Genomic DNA, 16920 nt, shown 5'->3' on the forward strand with positions numbered 1-16920 from the left:
ATATATAGGACTGTAGTTGATATAATTATACATTATATTTTTATTTTCTTTTTCATTTTTCATTTTAAAAGTAATTTTTATGTATAGTTTTTGTATGCATTTGTATTATACCCCTGTTGTATTTTGCTTTTTGCTTTTTCTGTTTTTTTTAAACTATTAAAAAAGAATGCTGGGAATTATAGTTCAACAACACTAGGTAGCCACAGATCCTCAACTATAGCACACAATTGGAAGCCTTTAGATACATAAGAGGGGAAAAAACATTTTTACTTTCTTAGATTCAAAGAGATTTGAATAGTGCAATAACCCTTTTGCTTGAGGCTGGTTGGAATGCTAGTCTTAGGAAAGGGAATATCCTGCCAGAGTATATTTGGTCATTATATTTATTCTCATTAATAGTGAACTCAGGGGATTAAATATATAGCCTAGAATAAGTGAAAATTAAAAAGCTATTCTCTACGCTCCAAGCAGCAATGCAACTCTTCTGCCCTAAGCTATTGGGATATGCAATATTTGTAAATGTTGGTGGAAAATCTTTACTTGCCCTCTTTCTTAATTTGACCTAAATACAGAGAGCAGCTTATCTAAAGGCTAAATCCTGACTCCAGACTATGGCGATATGCAGCAGGAAAGAGGTTACAATTTTCCCAGTCTTTAGAGTGAGAAATGTAAGGTCTGTCTCTTACGATTTAATTTCTAGTCTCTTCTAGTTTGCATGAACCAAGCTTTAATTATTATTTTTATTACATTAGAGACATTTCCTCAAAAGGGTGGGAAAGAGAACATGACTTTGTTCTTCATTTTAGCTAAAAAAATCAATTTGGCTTTAGTTTTAATAAATTTTTGGATTTCAGCATGTATAATCTTCCTCTTTTTCTGGCTCCATAAATATTCCTGTTTAGCTTTACAAACTAAATCTTTTGTCCCTTATTTTTTTGGAAAAGAAAAGAAGATGGGTAATGTTCTGCATCTGTTTCCTGTATTATGTAACAACCCCCCCTCCTGTGTTTAAAAATTCCTTTGTTTTGAAGATGAGGGAATATCCAACTGTCATGGAAACTAGATGATTTTGGGACAAGATGAAGCTTCTTCTGTTTTACTAGGACCCCGCTCCTAAGGCCTGATCCAAGGAAGTGGCCGAACAGAGGGTCTAGACTCTATATCGCCCACCAGCATGGATCAGCGACTACAGAGGATCTAGGGGTAAATAGGGCCCTCTTGGTAAAACAGGAGATGAGACCCTCTTTGGCTTTACTATACTCCTTATACCCCACCCTCAATTAGGTTTTGAAGATATCTAAACCCACTGCTTTGGTCGTTATCTAAGTTTGCATTGTCATTAGCCCATGTAACAAGAGCAACTGGTGGATACTCTTGACACTGTCAGGGAAATCCACAAATCACTCTACCACAGGGGTGTCAAACTACTGGCCCGCGGGCTGGATGCGTCATGGCAAAACCGCACCCACCCCATTGCCAGCAATGGAAAAAAAGTCACGATACGTCACAACACATAATGTGACATTGCTCTACAATTTCTTGCCCCATAACAATAGTAAATCACAGTATTCATTCTACTCACTCACTGGCTTCATTGTTGACGAGAATTACAGCTTGGTGATTGTAATCATATGCCGACTTAATTTGTATCACCTCTTAGGCTGAAGGACAATAGTACATTAAAAATACTATCTATAGAATGCAGTCAACTATAATCTGTCAATTAAGATGAAAGTTTAGCCTAGTATATAAACTCACCTACTCTAGATTATTTAATAGTCAATGGTTATGGATTAATTTACTATGTGAATTTACAGTGATTGCCAGTGCAAAATATGGTATTTTCTGATATGGTTCTTATAACTTTAGCAATTTCAAAGCTGGCTAACATTCAATAATTAAAGCACTACTTTTAGGTAGTAGGAGCTTCAGTAACGGTCTTTTGAACAAAGTTATTGTTTTACTAACAACTCTTGGTTTCATCTATCAACATCTGGAACTTTTTATTCTCACTTTCATCCTCAAAGTCTATCAGTCTCTAACCCACACATCAATGCACAGGATTCTCGAAGTAACTTGATAAGTGAACAAATAAAATGAAGACACCTTCAAGAAAACTTATTTGCTGAAACTGATTAATATGTTACAGGGTTGTATTTCCTGACACATATCAATATAAATTTTGAGTCAGCTACACTTAGGAGCAAGAAATAGGAGTAACTGATATGTTTCTGGTTGACAAAACACACTCAAGGTGCAGTCCTCAATGGAACTACATCTAAATGGAGGGAAGTATGCAGTGGAGTACCCCAAGGTTCTGTCTTAGGCCCAGTACTTTTTAATATCTTCATAAATGATTTAGATAGAAGGGGATAGAAGGGGAACTCATCAAATTTGCAGATGACATCAAACTAGGAAGAATAGCCAACACTTTAGAAGACAGGCTCAGGATCCAAAAAGATCTTGAAAGATTTGAACACCAGCTGCTATCCGACAAAATGCAATTCAGTGACAAAAAAGCAAGGAAAAATGAAATGCATAGAATAGGTGGTACCTGGTTCAACAATGTAACTCTGAGAGGGATCTAGGAGCTCTAGTGGACAACCCCTTAAGTATAAGCCAGCAGTGTTCTGCCACTGCCAAAAAAGCCAATACAGTCCTAAGCTGCATCAACAGAGGAATAGTATGAAGATCATAAATATTAGTACAGCTATATATTGCTTTGGTAAGACCAAACTTGAAATTGTGCATCCAATTCTGGTCACAATGATGCAAAAAAAAAAAAAGAAAAGAAAAGAAAAGAAAAGAAAAGAAAAGATATTTTAAGAAGAGTTTAATAGCCATTTGTCTGAAATGGTATAAAGTCTCCAGTCTGAAAAGGTGGTTGAATTAGAAGACTTCCAATGTCCCTTCCAACTCTGTTATTCTATATTCTGTTTCAGTTGCAAGAATAATACTGAACTATTTTTAACCTCTCTGTGCTGGATGAAATAGTTAACTAACTAGTTTAAGCCCACTAATTCTGGGCCATTAAAATCAGATGACGTTTTTTTTTCTGTTTTGCTTTGCAGCCATCTAGAAATCACGAGGATTTTTGCAGCACAGATACTGTAGTCCTAGACTAGTTTCTTATGTTTTTAAGTAAAAAGGTTTGCTCAGGCCTTGCCGTACCATTATGGAAGGCAGAAATGCATATAGTATCAGGGTATTGAGGGCCTGTTCCTTTATCTCAGTATGCATCTTCTCTCCTCAGCCCCAGGTTCAACAAAACTAGGCACTAATGTGAGGGACTTTATTTATTTATTTATTTATTTTTATTACATTTATATCCCGCCCTTCTCCGAAGACTCAGGGCGGCTTACAAGCTTAGCAGTAGCCTTCATTCTATGTATATGCCTGCTTGTTAGGGCTTTCACACACAATGTAAGCCACTATTCCCTAAATCGAAACTAAGAAATATATTTAAAAAACTAAGAGAGGGCCAACTAGGGCTGAACAATATATTTAACTGTGGGAATTGTTCTCCTCAAGTTCAGATTTTTAAAAATCAGTTAAAATGTTAGAACTAACAATCTGATGGCATATAATCAATCAGTCAATCAATCAAGAATGAATAAGGAAATAATAATAATAATTTTTATTTTTTATTTTTATTTTAATTCCATTTATATCCCGCCCTTCTCCGAAGACTCAGGGCGGCTTACAAGCTTAGCAGTAGCCTTCATTCTATGTATATGCCTGCTTATTAGGGCTTTCACACACACCCCAAGCGGCATTATTACAAAGTCAGCTTAATTGCCCCCAACAATCTGGGTCCTCCTCCTCCTCCTCCTCCTCCTCCTCCTCCTCATCATCATCATCATCATCATAATCATACATTCAACTCATTACTCCACAGCTGGATTAATGTGTGTTTGGAAAACTTTGGAATCAGCAAAAATATTTTGACATTTTTGAAAGCAAATTTGCAAAAATGGAAAACAGTTCTAACAGCAAATGGGGAGAACATTGGTGAAATCAACATCAGACGAGGAATCTTCCAAGGGGACTCACTTTCACCACTACTGTTCAACATCGCATTAATTCCATTGACAATAATCTTACAAAACACAAAACTGGGATACCACATCTCAAGCCAGCATGGCAAGATAAACGATCTACTATACATGGATGATTTAATAGTGTACGTGAAAGCCACAGTGAACTTGAATCAATACTCAATGCAGCTCAACTGTTTAGCAGCAACATCAGAATGAACTTTGGACTTGGAAAATGTGATATATTATCCATGCAACAAGGAAAAATGGGAAAAATAGAAGGAATAGAACTGGAAAATAGAAGTATTGTGAAAGCACTAGCAAAGGATGATGGTTACAAATACCTAGGCATATTGAAAGCAGATAACATCTTGAATGGAAAAGTCAAAGAGTCAACACAAAAGGAATACATCAGGAGAGTCCGCAAAATATTAAAATCAAAGCTGAATGCTGGAAACATAATTAAAGCCATTAATACATGGGCAGTCCCAGTATTAATGGCTCAATTAATGGATAATTCCCAGCTGGAATTATCAACTGGACTTTGGCTGAACTGGAAAACCAGAAGATGTGTAAACTTTTGAATATGTACCATTCTCTACATCTGCAAAGTGACATCGACAGGTTGTACCTGCCAAGAAAAATAGGGGGCAGAGGGCTATTGCAAATCCACCAAACTGTAGAAGAATTAAAACGAAGTTTGAATGACTATGTGAATCAAAGTACAGAAAAACTGCTGCAGGCTGAGAAAACAGAGAGCATTATAAAAATAACAGAAACAAAGGCTAAATATAAGGAAAAACAGCTGGATGACAGATTAAATAGGTGGAAAACCAAAGCTTTGCATGGACAGCATTTGAAAAATATTGAAGGAAAGTGTGATAACAACTTAACATGGGCATGGCTTAAGATGGGAACCATCAAGAAAGAAACGAAAGGCTTAATACTGGCTGCTCAAGAACAAACACTACAAACTAATGCCATGAAAGCAAAGATACAAAAATCTACTGACAATCCAAATTGCTGACTTAGTGCAGTTTCACATTTAATATATGAGTGCAGCAAAATTGCACAAACTGATTACAAAGCTAGACATGACCGAGTTGCTAAACTAATCCACTGGGCATTGTGTAAAAAATACGACTTGCCTGTGTCTTAAAAGTCTTGGGAACATAGGGGGGAAAAAGTTGTCAAGAATGAGAGGGTGAAGATCTTGTGGGACTTCCAAATACAGACAGATCGCCATTTGGAACACAACATGCCAGATATCGCAGTCGTAGAGAACCAAAGCATACAGTTGATTGATATCGCTGTAACAGGAGATGCCAGAGTTGAAGAAAAAGAACTGAAAAAAATTACAAAATACCACGACCTGGCCATCGAAACTCCGCGATTATGAATGAAACGCATAACAGTGGTACCCATTGTCATCAGGGCACTGGGAACTATGTCCAAAAACTTTGCAAAATACATCAAGAAATTGCAGCTTCCTGCAATAATTCCAGCAAGGCTACAAAAAACTGTGTTACTCGGATCATCTTACATTTTAAGGAGATACCTGGTTGATACCTGGCAGCAACCCATGTCAACCATTAGTACCAGGCAGCTTGAATGTTCAGTTGACTGAGGTTCATGTTTAATGAATAATACTATAATCATCATCATCATCATCATCATCATCATCATCATCATCCCCCGGTGAGGCACTACCTTGACATGATTGTGCGGCTTGTATACTATGAGGAAAATGAGAACTATGCCAGAGGTTCAACCATACTGGACAGGTCTCATCAGAGGAGTCAGACAAAGAGTGTCTCTCCCATAAAAATTATGGTGAGATGTAAATTTCAGAAAGCCATACCGGCTCCGATGTTGCCCGGGTTAACAAGGTCCGCAGTAGATGTTGGAGTTCCTGGATATCTAGTGAAAAATGGGTTACAGGACTCAGGACTGTTGGCTGAGCAACCAGGGCCAGCATCTGCAGAACTACTGGAAGAAAAGGTGTTTACCTGTCACAAATACACGGTGATTGAAAACAAAGAAATAATGATCTATTATTACGGATCAAGTCCAACAAGAAGAGGATATCTAAAACAAATGCACCAGTTCTGGAAAGAACAACATCCAGAATCAGAAATAACAGAACAGAGACTAGCAGATCAATGCCGAATTATAATACGAAATAAAGTATTCGCAGAAACAGAATTGGACGAACTGCAAAGGTTTACCCAGGGCAAAGAAATCAAATCTGATCTGCTCATTTGCTTGCAGAAAACATGCTGCTTGCTAAGTGAAGCCCCAGGATCAGCGCCCGGCAACAGCTGATACAGCTGCCCAGAAGTGCGGGTGAGCTGCAGCCCGTCACTGATCCTGGGGCTTCACTTAGCAAGCAGCATGTTTTCCAGAAGCACAAGCAAGTGAGCTGGGCAGGAGCCCTGTAGTGTATGCAGCATAGCATACACGTGTGACAGCTACTGAAGGAGGCATGGAGCTGGACAGCTCCGGCCAGCAACAGCCTTCGGCAGGGAAGCAGGATTTAAAGCAGGGGTCTTCAAACTTGGCCCTTTTATGACTTGTGGACTTCAACGCCCAGAATTCCTCAGCCAGCATGCCTGGCTGAGGAATTCTGGGAGTTGAAGTCCACAAGTCATAAAAGGGCCAAGTTTGAAGACCCCTGATTTAAAGGGACAGCGTTCGGCAGGAGAGCCGGATTTAAAGGGATTGGCTGACCCACCGGCGGGAAGCAGGGGTTTAACTCTATTGGCCAGGTATTCACCTGGCCAGGTATAAAGGTGGACTGGTACCCTTTGTTCCCTCATTCTGGACCACGTTTTCCTCCTAATAAGGTCACTTGAAGTCTGAGTCTCTTTGATCCTCGAACCCGACACAACAAGCCCAGGATCGGCGTCTGCAGCTACAGCTGAGTTGCGCTTCTGAGGAGCCACCCAGAAGCACGGGTTAGCTGTAGCTGCTCTCCTGGGCTCCTGCCCAGCTCACTTGCTCGCGCTTCACCAGAAAACATGCTACTTGCTAAGTTAGCTGAAGTGCGGATCAGCTGTAGCCCGGCGCTGATCCTGGTGCTTCCGCTAAATTATCAAGAAGCATGTTTTCTGGCGATGTGCAAGCAAGTGAGCTGGGCAGGAGCACTCCTCTGCCTCTGCCTCTGCGCGTGCACAGGCAGGTTCAGTCTGTCACCGGTTTGCCTCACCCAGCTGCTCCATGTGGTGAGGAAAATGTGCTGCGGCTTGCCAAAACCAGGCTTTTCAAGCCATGGCCACCGACGACACAGCCACCAGCCACGCTGGCAGCCTATTCTCCTTCCCTTGTCCCTTCCTGGGCACTGGGGGGGGGGGAGGAAGGCAGGGACAAAGAGGGAGGGAAGGAAGGAAGGGACAATGAAAGGGAGGGAAGGAAGGAACAATGGAAGGGAGGGAAGGAAGGAAGGGACAAAGGAAGGAAGTAAGGGAGGAAGGAAGGAAGGAAAGGACAATGGGAGGGAGGGACAATGGAAAGGAGGGAGGGAAGGAGGAAGGGACAAAGAGGGAAGGAAGGAAGAAAGGAAGGAAAGAAGGGACAATGGGAGGGAAGGAAGGAAGGTGCCCATGCCTGTCCCACCCCCTCCACTAGAGACCCATGGATCCCCCCACATCCCCACCTGCACCCCCCACAGGCACCCTGCAAGCTGTGATGAGCTGGCCATGCCCCCTGGCTGTTTTCACTTGTGAAAAAGTTGCAAAAGGTGATCACATGACTATGGGACACTGTGACCGTCATAAGTATGAATCAGTTGCCAAGCATCCGAATGTAAATCATATGACCCTGGTGATGCTGCAACAGTCATAAGTGAGAAAAATGGTCATAAGTCACTTTTTTCAGTGCCGTTGTAATTTCAAACAGTCACTAAGTGAATTGTTGTAAGTCGAGGACTACCCGTACTTTATCATTTTTTTCCTTTTTTTTTGGTCGTCAAGTTTTTGACACCTTGCTGGGCAACTGGTGGTACTCAGATATTGCCTTATCCTAAATGTGGTACAGTGGGTGAAAAGGTTGAAAACCCCTGGCATAGAAGAAAGTTGAAGAGGCAAAAAAGGAAGAAGGCCTGAAAAGCAATTTTCTGGAGCAACTGACCTCCATCAGCTGTTCCTTTCAGCCCAAGATCTTATATAAGAAGCACTCATGCCAGAATAAACTTACATGACCAAGTTCTCAGTCCATAAAAATAAAGCATAATCTATACTGCAATTATAGTATAACAACACAACTATTAAAAAACAATAACATGTTAAATTAAAATAATCTATATTGCAATAATGAGTTTTGGCCTGATGCTGCTGGCTGGTGCTTCAATCTGACTTGGCTAATCTTCCAGCCAACAAAAGATGAAGGGGTGGAGAGGGCCGCTTAGCCCTTGTGCTTGATCAGAACAACACTCCCATGATCCTTAGTATTTGATTTTCCCTGGCTTCTCTTTTTCTTGTCCATTACTTAATATGTCATCAGTTTTCTTTAACTTGTTCTGTGTCTAAAGCTTTTAAAATGGATTTTCGCCACATTTACATGCTTCCTTTATCATAAAGTCCAGGTTTGATTTTAGCCATCCTGTTTACTTACAACTTAACTTCTATAAACCCTTGGGCCTTTGGAATCCAATATTCTTCTGCAGGTTGAAGGAATAGTGTAAATTCAGACATTATTCTTAATAATATACTGTAGATGTTCTAATTTGATAAGTAACTTTGGAATATCTAACTATGTTGCAAGGTATAGTATTGCATAGAAAACTCATGAATGTTCTCTATTCTCAGCTTAAATTTAATTTACAAAGGAAGACAATAGAGAAAGCCAATTATAATTGCAGGACATCTTTTCCTTCCTTTCACTATTTTTGTGTCAAGAATCACTTGCCCCAATAACACTCTCTCCAATCTTGAATCTCTTATGCATCATCTATCTACCTTCCTCTATCTATCCCACAGGTGTCAAATTCGCCATGTTATGTGACATGTCGTGGTGTATCGTGACTTTTTGCATTGCCGACAATGGTTGTGGGCATGGCTTCGGTATGATGCAATTGGCCCGTGGGCTGGCAGTTTGACACCCCCTGATCTATCCAATAGTTTTTCTTAGCTAATTGGAATTATTTTATCTCTGTCAAAAAGAAGAAAGGGCTTATCTACAATAAGTGTTTAAGCCCTAATGCTTCAATCTGCAGACAGAAAGCTGATGAAAAGATGGAGGGAAGATGTATGTCAGAGTCTAATATTGGGTTCACATGTTGCACATAAATAAACTTTGGGTTTAGCTTATCATGATATACAGGTCCACTGTGATTCACCATCAATGTGGTTTGCAGGTAGTTCTCAATTTACAACCATTTGGGTAGGGACTTTTCAAAGTTATAATGGCACTGAAAAAGTGACTGATTTTCACACAACTACTGTGGCATCATCATGGTCACATGATCAAAATTTGGGCATTGGCACCTGGCATGCATTTATGATAGTTGCACTGTCCCCAGATCATATGATCACCATTTTAACCTTTCCAGCCGGCTTCCAACAAGCAAAATGGGGAAGCCAGATTCTTTTAATGATCACACAATTCACTTAACAACTGCAGTGATTTGCTTAACAGTTATGCCAACAAGGTTGTAAAATTAGCAAAACTCACTTAACAACTGCCTTGCTTAACAATGGAAATTTTGGGCTTAATTGTAAATTGAGGACTACCTTCAATTTGAATCACACATGTAAACAAAACATGACTTAGCACAATGTGTAAAACCAATTGAAGGCTGCAATCCCATTTTGTCATAAATCCAATCTATTTCAGTGGCACTTACTTCTGAGTACTTTTTTGGATCATGTTTGAAAGTTATTAGCATACGAATATGACTGGACTTTCGTAACATACTGAACACTAGCCAATATATTTTAACCTAGCCTCATGCACGAACATTTATATTTAGATAATGGTTCTTTGTGTTATATAAATCTAGAAAATTCGGTTAGCTCAGCAAACCATGATGAGGCAAGTGTATATAGCCAGATGACATTATAAATTAGAATAGAATAGAATAGAATAGAATAGAATAGAATAGAATAGAATAGAATAGAATAGAATAGAATAGAATAGAATAGAATAGAATAGAATAGAATAGAATAGAATAGAGCAGAGCTGGAAGGGACCCTGGGGGTCTTCTTGTCCAGCCCCCTGCTCAAGCAGGAGAACCTACACCATTTCGGACAGGTGATTGTCTAGTCTTTTCTAAAAATCTTCAGTGATGGAGTGCCCACAATTTCTGGGGGTAAGCTGTTCCACTGGTTGATTGTCCTCACTGTCAGGAAGTTTCTCCTTAATTCCAGGCTGCTTCTTTCCTTGATCGGTTTCCAACCATTGTTTATCATCCTTCCCTCTAATGCTCTGGTGAACAACCTGACCCCTTCTGCCTTGTGGCAGCCTCTCAGATACTGGAACACTGCTATCATGTCTCCCATATTTCTTCTTTTCTTTAGACTATACATAGCCAAGTCCCACAGCCGTTCTTCGTATGTTTTAGCCTCCAGGTCTTTGATCATCTCAGTTGCTCTTCTCTGAATTTTTTTTCCAAACTCTCAACATCTTTTTTGTGATATGGTGACCAATATTGGCTGCAGTATTCCAGGTGCAGTCTTACTAGGGCTTTGTAAAGCGGTATTAGTACTTCATGTGATCTTGATTCTATGCCTCTGTTTATACAACCCAGGATTGTATTAGCTTTTTTGGTTGCTGCTGTACACTGCTGGTTCATAGTCAAGCGATCGTCCACTAGGACACCAAGGTCCCTCTCACAGTTACTGTTTTTAAGCCAGGTCTCACCCAATCTGTATTTGTGCCTTTGGTTTTTCTGCTTAAGTGTAAGACTTTGCTTTTCTCCACATTGAAACTCATTTTGTTGGATAGGGCCCATTGTTCGAGTTTGTCAAGATCTTTTTGGATCCTGAGTTCTGGGGTGTTGGCTACTCCTGACAGCTTGGTGTCATCTGCAAATTTGATGAGTTCCTCTTCAATTCCTTCATCTAAGTCATTAATGAAGATACTGAAGACTACTGGGCCTAAGACGGAACCTTGTGGTACCCCACTGCTTACTTCTCTCCATGCGGATGTAGTGTCATTAAGGACTACTCGTTGAGTACGGTTTGTCAGCCAGCTACAGAACCATCTGGTGGTGATGTTGTCTATTCCACCTTTTTTTAGTTTGCCAATTAATAGGTTGTGATCTATATTGTCAAATGCCTTACTGAAATCTAAGTATACTATGTCCACTGTGTTTCACTGGTCTACTAGTTTAGTCACTTTATAAAAAATTGAGATAAGATTGGTTTGGCATGATCTGTTTTTAACAAACCTGTGCTGGCTGCTAGTTATGACTTTGTTTGCTTCTAGTTATTTGCAGATCTGTTTTTTGATTATTTTTTCTAGGATCTTCCCAGATATCGATGTTAAACTGATTGGTCTGTAGTTTCCTGGGTCTGGTTTTTGTTTTTTTTTTTTTGCTTTCTTGAAGATGGGGACCACATCAGCCCTTTTCCAGTCCTTAGGAACTTCCCTGGTGCTCCAGGATTTTTGAAAGATATGGTGCAACATTTCTGAGATAACATCTGCCAGTTCTTTCAAAACTCTGGGATATAATCTGTCAGATGCTGGTGATTTATATTTGTCAAGTTTGGATAGGTGTTCTCTTACCATTTTCTTGCTTATTTTGATTTTTTTTTCTTTTTTTACAGTAAGCTTTTTATTGTTTTTTTCTCTACATACAAATGTTAATTTTTTAATCAGCATGTGATCTGGGTTCATAAAACGCTAATACATAATCAAGTCCTACTCTTTGGTTCTCTCCTCTAACCATTTGTAGAATAAATTCCAGCTTTGGTAATATTCTGTTTCTTCTTTGTCTTTCAGCCTCATAGTTAGTCTGTCCATCTCAGCGCATTCCAGTATTTTTTTAATTACTTCTAAATCTGATGGGTATTCGTTCATTCTTCCAACATTACATGTAGGTTATTCTTGCTGCCGTTATAATAGGTAGAACCAAATATAAATTTTGCTTATTAATCTTTTCTGGTATTATACCTAATAAAAAAAATCAGGATTAAATACTACATGTTCTCCTAATATTTTTTCTAACCAAGCATGTATTTTTTCCCAATAGGCCTTTGCTTTGTCACATGTCCACCAGATATGGTAGTACGTACCTGAATTATGTTTACATTTCCAACATTTATCTGACACATTTTTAAACTTTTTGCTAATCTTGCTGGTGGCAAGTGCCATTTATAAAACATTTTATATAAATTTTCTTTATACGCAGTTGACATTGTCAATTTATAATTTCTCTCCCATAATTTTTGCCATTTTTCTAATTCTATATTATAACCAAAGTTTTTCGCCCACCTTGCCATTGTCTCTTTAGTTTGTTCACTTTCCATCTCTAAAATTAACAAAAAATTATACATTTTCTTAATTAATTTCTCATCAGAAGTTAACAATATCTTATCAAATACAGTTTGTTCTTTATAAAATCCGTACAATTTCACGTCTTTTTCATATCTATTTTGTATTTCTAACAATGCCCACCATGACATGTTGATGCCCTGATTTTCCAGCTCTTGTTTCGATTTTAATGTCCCATCAGTATTCAAAATATCTCTATATGCCCAAGTTTTTTCAAAATCTAACAAATTTGGGTGTGAGAAAGCTTCCGTCGTTGATAACCACCCTGGAATTTTTACATATATTTTAGTTTTAATTTTTTTTGCCATACTGTTATCAAAGCATTTCTAATACAGTGATTTTGAAAATACTTATGAATTTTGTTTTTCTCATACCACAAAAAAGCGTGCCACCCCAATTGTAAGCTCCAAATATAACAACCTAAGCATTATCCATTCTTTCACCCATGTTAATACAGATGCTTGATAATACAAAGCCCACTCGGGTAGGTCAAAGCCTCCATTTTCCTTAGCATCTTGCAACGTTTTCATCTTTATTCTAGCTTTCTTTCCTTGCCATACAAACTTCAAAATTAATGAATTAAACTCTTGGAAGAATTTTTCCCCAAGTTTTATCGGAATTGTTTGAAATAAGAATAAAATCTTAGGCAATATATTCATTTTAACTGTAGCAATTCTTCCTAGTAATGACAATTGTAAATTCTTCAACTTTTCCAAGCCTAGCGTTATTTGTTTCAATAGCCTTGTATAATTGTCTTCTTTTGTTATTGAGCATTTGGCTGATAAATATATACCTAAATATTTAACCTTTTTCACTATCTGTACCTCTGTTGCTTCTGACAATCAGCTTTTTTGCTTATCCATAAGATTCTTACCTGTTATCTTAGTTTTTTCTTTATTTATTTTTAGACCCGCTATTTCTCCATATTGTTCTATCTTCCCCCACAATTTTGGGATCATCTCCAAGTGTTCTTCCAAAATAAATACTAAATCATCAGCAAATGCTTGTAACTTATATGTTTCACCCTTTATCCCCAACCCTCTAATTTCTGTATCTTGTCTTATATTTCGATTTAAAACGTCCAAAGTGAAAATGCATAACGGGATAAAGGGCATTGTTGCCTTGCGCCTTTCCTTATTTCAAAGCTCTCAGTACAATCTCCATTCACAATCACTTTGGCTGTTTGTTTGTTATATATTGTTTTTACCATGTTTATAAAATTCTGTCCAAAGTCCAATATTTATAATTGATGAATCATAAATTGCCATGAAAGATTATCAAATGCCTTTTGAGCGTCTAAGAATATTAATGCCACTTGTTTCCCTGGATGTAGCTCATAGTATTCTAATACATCTATTATCACTCTTAAGTTATTTTTAATTTGTCTCTTTGGTAAAAAGCCATTTGGATCTGGGTGTATAAATTCAACTAAATATTTTTTCAATTTCTCCGCCATTATTGAAGTAAAATTTTTATAATCCACATTGAGCAATGAGATCGGTCTATAATTCTTAATTTGGGTCAAATCCGAATCGTCTTTTAGTATTAAAGTAATATTTGCTTCAATCCATGTCATTGGTATTTTAGCTTCTAATAAAAGTCCATTACAAACGTCTTTCAAGGGTTCGCTAAATATCTCTTGTAAGTTCTTATATAGCTCCGCCAGAAGTCCATCTGGACCTGGTGTCTTCCCATTTTTTTGTCTCTTTATGGCTCCTGTTATTTCCATCATTGTAACCCCTTCATCTAACATATTTTTAAATGTCTCTGAAATCTTTGGAAGATTACTTTCTTCCAGATATTTTACAGTTTTCTCTCTTGAAGTCTCTTCCTTATCATACAGTTCCTTATAGAATTCTTTGACTATCTTTTTTATTTCTTCATTTGTATATTGTAAATAACCTTTCCCATTGAGTAAATTATGTATCATTTTTTTTCTTTCTGTTTTTAAAGTTTATAACCTAACCATCTTCCCGGCTTGTTGGCATTTTCAAATTTTTTTTGTTTCGCTCTTTTTATCTGTTCTGCCATTTTTTCCTGAGTCTAACAGATTTAACTTGTTTTATTATGCCCATTTCTCTTTTTAAAGTCTTTTTTTTTTGTGGATTTCTTTGCAGTTCCAATTCTAACTTTCCAAATTCTTCTTTTAATAATACATATTGCTGTTTTCTCTGTTTATTTTTCCTTGCCATATACGTTATAGCTATACCTCTAAAGTACGCTTTAGCTGTATCCCATACATTTTGTGCTGTTGTATCTTCTTTTTTATTTTCTTTGAAGAAGAATTCCATTTCTTTTTTTTGTTAACTCTATAAATTCTTTTTCTTTTAATATGGAACGATTTAAAGTCCATCTTGGCCCTTTTTGTATTCCTTTCCAGGTCATTTTATTATCTGCCCATATGCCTGTTTCTATTTCAGTGTCCTGAATGTTCATTCTCATGTCAGCTGTCATCCAAATCATGTCAATCTTTGACCGGGATTTTTGGCTATTTGAATAAAAAGTATATTGCAATTTTTGTGGATTAACTTCCCTCCAAACATCTTGAATTCCAATTTCCTCCGCCATATCAAAAAATGTCTTAGGTAATCTTTCTCTTCCACTTTTCCCTGTTTTGTTACTTTTATAGTCAATTTTTCCATGTATTATTGCACTGAAATCTCCTAGTAGGCAAATATTTTGATACTCCATTTCTATTATTTTTCTATGTAAGTTTTTGTAAAAATTTTCTTGATTATTATTCGGTGCATAAATTGCCACTAATAATATTTGCTTTTGATGCAGATAAATTTCTACCATTAAAATTCTTCCTTCTTCATCTGAGTATACCATTTTAGAATCTATTGTCTCTTTAATGTATATAGCGACTCCTCTTTTTTTCTGTTGCACTGAAATAAAGTTTCCCAATTTTTGAATATTCCAATAATTTATGATGTTGTTCTTTTATATGCATTTCTTACAAACAGATTATATCCAAATTCAATTTCCGTAATTTCCTAAAAATCTTATTTCTTTTAATTGGGGAATTCAGTCCATTTATGTTTACTGAGAAGATTCCATTTTCTTTCTCCATTTCCATTTATTTATATTTCGGTCTAGTAGATCTAGTAGTCCTTTGTTCTCTGGGAAATCGTTCATTCTCGCCCTTTTGGTTGTCTTCTTCTTTCTGTTCTTCTGTTTGTGCAGTTGCTCCTTGGGTCCTCTCTTCTGTTTGTTTCTGCTCCTTACTCTTCCATTGGCTTGGATGTAGCAAAGTAGCTGAAATGGGGGCCATAGTGGATGTGGGATATTGGATGTTGGAGAAGAGAATGTTAGTGGAGGCTAGGGGGAGGACTTTCTCCCCCCCCCCGTGGTTAGTTCAGGCCTGTTGGCTATATAAGAGGAATGTGAAAGTTGGAAAGAAAGAAGATTGATTAATAGTAAAAGGCAGTGGCGTAGCGTGGGGGGTGCAGGGGGGGGTGGCCGCACCGGGCGCAACATCTGGGGGGGCGCGCTCGCACTGAGCTGCTCAGGGAGCCCCAAGGGCTGCACAGAGTCGGCTTGGCTCCGCTCTCGAGCTGCTCTTTCTTGCAAAGCGAAACGAGTCCGGCAGGTGAGATGGGCGGCCACATAAACTGAATAAAATAAATAGAAGCGCCCAACTCTCTGCCCAGGCTCAGGCCAACCGCAAGCGCCCCGCAGGCGCCCCGGCAGGCTTGGCCGAGCGAAGACGGACCCGCCGGCCGGCTGGCCTAGCTTCGTGCGCATGCGTGGCTTTATTTAGCGGGGCTCACGTGCGAGCTTGAATGCAGCAGCTCTTGCAGGTCGGAGCCACGCCCAGCCGCCCTCAAGAGGGACCCGGAAGCATCCCGCATGCGTGCGACTCTTCTTGGAAAGTCTACGCCGCTGCGGGGCGCGTCTTTTCGGCGGTGCCATGACGTCACCGGGTTAGGGGGCGCAAATTGCCCCGGGTGCTGACAACCCACGCTACGCCACTGGTAAAAGGGAAAAAGTTACTCATGTAAAGTTGATAGAAGAAGATGCACATGGAAGGCTGAAATGGCACACAGGTACACAAATGAATGTTGAGAGGGGGAGGAGTTATGTGTTTTGTTTTGGGCTGATGTTGTGGATGGTACACAGTGGCTGTACAGGTTGTGACATCTTGTGGTGAGGCCATTTCAATACAGGCCTCAATTCTGGAAAATTTGCCTTGTCCCTTTTGAAATGATGGATGGGAGTTGCACGAAGGTTCAAGAATGTCAATGAAGAAGAGAAGAATGTTACTCGGTATTTGCATAATCTGGCGCAGGTTTTATCTTCTATTTCAGTACAGGCCCAGGCTGCCCTACCTCCTGTCTCTGACCATTGTTCCTGGAGAGTGGGTTCAGGTGAAAGAACTATAAATCAT

Source organism: Vipera berus (assembly GCF_964194415.1).
Source record: "Vipera berus genome assembly, chromosome: Z".
Lineage (NCBI taxonomy): Eukaryota > Metazoa > Chordata > Lepidosauria > Squamata > Viperidae > Vipera > Vipera berus.